Consider the following 6,550-nt stretch of genomic DNA (forward strand, 5'->3'; position numbering starts at 1 on the left):
CCACCTGTGGTGCATTACAGGGGTGCAACTTTGGTTTTAGAAGTGGGGGAATAGCTGTAAAAAAATGTTTTTATCTAGTCCGATAAACACTCCAAACAGCCTACTTGACTGCTCGGAGGTGTCCGCATGGTCCTAAAGCACACCGTTGCCTCGTTTTTTTTGTCACATTCCAATTATAAAAATGGAATTTCAGAATGTGGGGGGACATATCCCCCCAGTTCCCAGTGAAAGTTGCGCCCCTGGTATATTCAATTGAGTGGACATGATTTGGAAAGACACACACCTGTCTATTTAAGGTCCCACAGTTGACAGTGCATGTCAGAGCAAAGACCAAGCCGTGAGGTCGAAGGAATTGTCCGTAGAACTCCGAGACAGGATTATGTTGAGGCACAGATCTGGGGAAGGGTATCAAAAAATGTCTGCAGTATTAAAGGTCCACAAGAACACAGTGGCTTCCATCAATCTTGAGTGTAAAGGGCAGTATTTTGATGTTTGGATGAAAAACGTACCCAAATGAAACTGCCTATTTCTCAGGCTCAGAATCTAGAATATGCACATAATTGTCAGATTAGGATAGAAAACACTCTAAAGTTTCCAAAACGGTCAAAATATTGTCTGGGAGTATAACAGAACTGATATTGCAGGCGAAAACCTGAGGAAAATCCAACCCGGAGGTGTTGTTTTTCCTGAAAGCTCCCTGTTCCATTGGCGTAATATTTTGTCTACTGAGAGAAATGTCCTTACATAAACGCTTGGTTTGCTTTCGCCGAAAAGCTTTTTTGAAATCTGACACGCCAGGTGGATTAACAACAACCTAAACTGTGTTTTGCTATATTGCACTTGTGATTTCATGAAAATTAAATATTTTTAGTAATTTAATTTGCATTTGGCGCTCTGCAATTCAGCAGATGTTGACGGAAATGATCCCGGTAACGAGATGGGTGCATCACGATTAAATGGAAGATGTTTGGAACCACAAAGATGCTTCCTAGAGCTAGCACTCCACCAATCAGGGCTTTATAGTAGTGGCCAGACGGAAGCCACTCCTCAGTAAAAGGCACATGACAGCCTGCTTGGAGTTTGCCAAAAGGCACCTAAAGTCTCTCAGACCATGAGAAACAAGAATCTCTGGTCTGATGAAACCAAGATTTAACTCTTTGGCCTGAATGCCAAGCAGGCTGGAGAAAACGTCTGGAGAAAACCTGGCACCATCCCTACGGTGAAGCATGGTGGTGGCAGCATCATGATGGCCCAGAAAGAGACCAGACTTGAACAAGATCGAACATCTCTGGAGAGACTTGAAAATAGCTGTGCAGTGACTCTCCCCGCCCAACCTGACAGAGCTTGAGAGGATCTGCAGAAAAGAATGGGAGAAACTCCACAAATACAGGTGTGCCAAGCTTGTAGCTTCACACCCAAGAAGGCTTGAGTCTGTAATCTGCCAAAGCTGCTTCAACAAAGTACAGAGTAAAGATCTGTTTTTAAACATAAAATAACCCTTACATTGGGTTTGGTGGATGCCAATAAAATGTCTAAACCTGCATATTGCATAGTGGCAATGAGAAGGGAGTCTGAAAACTTTCCCGAATGCACCTACAAAGCCAATAACTGTTTGTCAGGAGGGTTAGGGTTTTGGCTGACATTTAACAGTGGAAACGATAGACGAAGGTTACATGCACCTAGTGGCAACAGTGGGACTTGTGTCAAGAGTTTGGTGGAGAAGGAATAATGGTCTGGGGCTGTTTTTCATGGTTTGGGCTAGGCTACTTAGTTCCAGTGAAGGGAAATCTTAACGCTACAGCATACAATGACATTCTAGATGATTCTATGCTTCCAACTTTGTGGTAAGAGTTTGGGCAAGGCCCTTTCCTGTTTCAGCTTGACAATTCTCCCGTGCACAAAAAGATGTCCATCCAGAAATGTTTTGTCGAGATCGGTATGGAAGAACTTGACTTGTTTGCACAGAGCCCTGACCTCAACCCCATCGAACGCCTTTGGGATGAACTGGAATGCCAACTGCAAGCCAGGCCTAATCACCCAACATCAGTGCCTGACCTCACTAATGCTCTTGTGGCTGAATGGAAGTAAGTCCCCACAGCAATGTTCCAACATCTAGTGGAAAGCCTTCCCAGAAGAGTGGAGGCTGTTATAGAGGGGGACCAACTCCATATCAATGCCCATGATTTCTGAATGAAATGTTCGACGAGCAGGTGTCCACATACTTTTGGTAATTTAGTGTATATCTATTAGTAGCTTTGGTTGTAGTTAAAGTAATATCAGTCAATTATAATGAATTTTATGATCATTACTACGATGAAATTCCCTATGTTGGTCACAGACAACCTGTCTGCTAACTATAGAACACTCCTTACTATGTACACTAACTAGGCCTATATGTAAATATATATATGTATATGTAAACTAACTCGGCCTATATGTAAATATATATATATATATGTATATGTAAACTAACTAGGCATATATGTAAATATATATATGTATATGTAAACTAACTCGGCCTATATGTAAATATATATATATATGTTTATGTACACTAACTAGGCCTATATGTAAATATATATATATATATGTATATGTAAACTAACTAGGCCTATATGTAAATATATATATGTATATGTAAACTAACTAGGCCTATATGTAAATATATATATGTTTATGTACACTAACTAGGCCTATATGTAAATATATATATATATATATGTATATGTAAACTAACTAGGCCTATATGTAAATATATATATGTATATGTAAACTAACTAGGCCTATATGTAAATATATATATGTATATGTAAACTAACTAGGCCTATATGTAAATATATATATGTATATGTATATGTAAACTAACTAGGCCTATATGTAAATATATATATATATATATATATATATATATATATATATATATATATATATATATATATATATATATATATGTATATGTAAACTAACTAGGCCTATATGTAAATATATATATATATATATATGTAAACTAACTAGGCCTATATGTAAATATATATATATATATATATATATATATATATATATATATATATATATATATATATATATATATATATATATATGTATATGTAAACTAACTAGGCCTATATGTATATATATATATGTATATGTAAACTAACTCGGCCTATACCCAGCTTTGCTTGCAGTGCTTGGTCTCTATCCTGTCTGTACATGCATTAAGAATGTTTTTTTACTCGCTGTGAAATTTAAAAAATAAAATAATGTATATACATTTAAACACAGGCAGTTAACCCACTGTTCCTAGGCCGTCATTGAAAATAAGAATTTGTTCTTAACTGACTTGCCTGGTTAAATAAAGGTAAAATAAAAAAATAAAAAAACAAGGGCAGCCTTAGGTAAAAACACTCACAAACGTGTTCTACTCGCATCTCTGAAGGACAACGGAAGCTCCAAGTCAGAGACAACAGGAATCAACAAATGAAAAGACTGGAAGCAACAAAAAAAGAAACACAATTTCCCTCTTTCTAGCACACACACACACACACACTCACACGCACACACACACACACACACACGCACACACACACACACACACACACACACACACACACACACACACACACGCACACACACACACACACACACACACACACACACACACACACGCACACACACACACACACACACACACACACACACACACACACGCACACACACACACGCGCTGTCAGTTTCTAAATGACCTCCCCACCCTCAACGTCGATACAACCCGGACTTGAATCTCACTTGTTTCTCAACCACCATATATGGTGTCATATGTTCTCATAATGGTACGTTCCTGACATCTCCACAACACTAAGCCAACCAGAAGAGAAAGAAAAGGACTTGGGGAATCTATTCAATCCAACATCGCAGATATTCAGCGTTAAAGCTTGATCGAAAAATCGAAAAGGCTATGTTTCCCGCGTAAACTCTGCAGATGATGTCGGGTCAACCCTACCCTATTTACTGTAATAAATAGGATGCAGTCTATCACAGTGCCATCCGTTTTGACACCAAAGTCCCATATACTACCCACCACTGCGACCTGTATGCTCTCGTTGACTGGCCCTCGCTTCATACTCGTCGCCAAACCCACTGGCTCCAGGTCATCTACAAGACCCTGCTAAGTAAAGTCCCCCCTTATCTCACCATAGCAGCACCCACCTGTAGCACGCGCTCCAGCAGGTATATCTCTCTGATCACCCCCAAAACCAATTCTTCCTTTGGCCGCCTCTCCTTCCAGTTCTCTGCTGCCAATGACTGGAACGAACTACAAAAATCTCTGAAACTGGAAACACTTATCTCCCTCACTAGCTTTAAGCACCAGCTGTCAGAGCAGCTCACAGATTACTGCACCTGTACATAGCCCATCTATAATTTAGCACAAACAACTACCTCTTCCCCCACTGTATTTATTTATTTATTTTGCTCCTTTGCACCCCATTATTTCTATCTCTACATTGCACTTTCTCCCACTGCAAATCAACCATTCCAGTGTTTTACTTGCTATATTGTATTTACTTCGCCACCATGGCCTTTTTTGCCTTTACCTCCCTTATCTCACCCCATTTGCTCACATTGTATATAGACTTATTTTTCTACTGTATTATTGACTGTATGTTTGTTTTACTCCATGTGTAACTCTGTGTTGTTGTATGTGTCGAACTGCTTTGCTTTATCTTGGCCAGGTCGCAATTGTAAATGAGAACTTGTTCTCAACTTGCCTACCTGGTTAAATAAAGGTGAAATAAAAAAATAAAAAATAAATATAGGAAATTACTTTTTCTCTATAAAATGCCTCAGTGTGATAGACTGAATAGAGCTTCCTCCAAGACTGGGAGAAAATGCCACTCAACAGAAGAGAGCCATCCGAAGTAGACAGGGAGGAGTTAAGACCCAGGTGCAGGCATTTGGTTCCACGGAGCACAACATTTACAGGAGAGCACTTTTCTCGTTATGCCACTCTGTGGTACATTGTCTTCTGCCCTGCCATGGTAACGCCCAGTGGCATGGTCTAATCTAGTTTGCGCATATTCAGTTTCGTGTTATGTGTTAGTGGGACACTTGACTGAAGAGAATTCAGGTCTTAGAAGAAGCCATTACTTTTAGATTAGATAGTTCCATCGGATGTCTTTGTGAGAACTGCGACTTAAACTCCTGTTGATTGTCATCCTCTGTCATAGTTCCATCGGATGTCGTTGTGAGAACTGAGACGTAAAGGTGCACTCCTGTTGATTGTCATCCTCTGTCGTAGTTCCATCGGATGTCGTTGTGAGAACTGAGACGTAAAGGTGCACTCCTGTTGATTGTCATCCTCTGTCGTAGTTCCATCGGATGTCGTTGTGAGAACTGAGACGTAAAGGTGCACTCCTGTTGATTGTCATCCTCTGTCGTAGTTCCATCGGATGTCGTTGTGAGAACTGAGACGTAAAGGTGCACTCCTGTTGATTGTCATCCTCTGTCGTAGTTCCATCGGATGTCGTTGTGAGAACTGAGACGTAAAGGTGCACTCCTGTTGATTGTCATCCTCTGTCGTAGTTCCATCGGATGTCGTTGTGAGAACTGAGACGTAAAGGTGCACTCCTGTTGATTGTCATCCTCTGTCGTAGTTCCATCGGATGTCGTTGTGAGAACTGAGACGTAAAGGTGCACTCCTGTTGATTGTCATCCTCTGTCGTAGTTCCATCGGATGTCGTTGTGAGAACTGAGACGTAAAGGTGCACTCCTGTTGATTGTCATCCTCTGTCGTAGTATTACAAGTTAAATACAAAAAATCATGTCTCAAAGCAAACACACAAAAAAAAACTACTGTCATTGGGATTTACGGCAATCAAGCGCGCCTGAACCTCTTCGTCTTTGATTTGGCACTCGTAAAGACCCTCCCCCTCTGTCCTCCAAAAACAATAACCAACGAGTGCAAGGCAGCAATGTTAAACAGCTTTTAAATGCTGATCCTTTTTAAAAGGGAGATACGCAGTCGACACAATAACAAAGTGGATCTCCACTGCTTCAGTTCAAAGCTGAAGGTTGCAGCTGGAGAAATGTCGTCACCACTAACAAATTCCTAGACAAAGCTATGGATGCAAGGACTGACCATCCCATGATATATCAACATTATAGTTTTAACCATGTTTTGAGGCTATAAAGTGTGTGTTTAGATTTACTTTGTTTATAAACATTGGAGTAAAACAAGCTTATATTTTGGGTTCGGATTGGGGAAATAACTAAGCTTATGAGGCATTAATGGGGCTCTGAATGGCGCAGGGGTCTAAGGCACTGCATCTCAGTGCTAGAGGCGTCACTACAGACACCCTGGTTCTGAATCAAGGCTGTATCACAAACGGCCGTGATTGGGAGTCACATAGGGCAGCGCACAATTGGCCCAGGGTTGTTAGGGTTTGGTCGGTGTAGGCCGTCATTGTAAATAAGAATTTGTTCTTAACTGACTTGCCTAGATAAATAAATAAAACGTTTATAAGTTATATTCTTCAAGAATCAATGGGTACAT

Source organism: Oncorhynchus tshawytscha, linkage group LG06, assembly GCF_018296145.1.
Source record: "Oncorhynchus tshawytscha isolate Ot180627B linkage group LG06, Otsh_v2.0, whole genome shotgun sequence".
Classification (NCBI taxonomy): domain Eukaryota; kingdom Metazoa; phylum Chordata; class Actinopteri; order Salmoniformes; family Salmonidae; genus Oncorhynchus; species Oncorhynchus tshawytscha.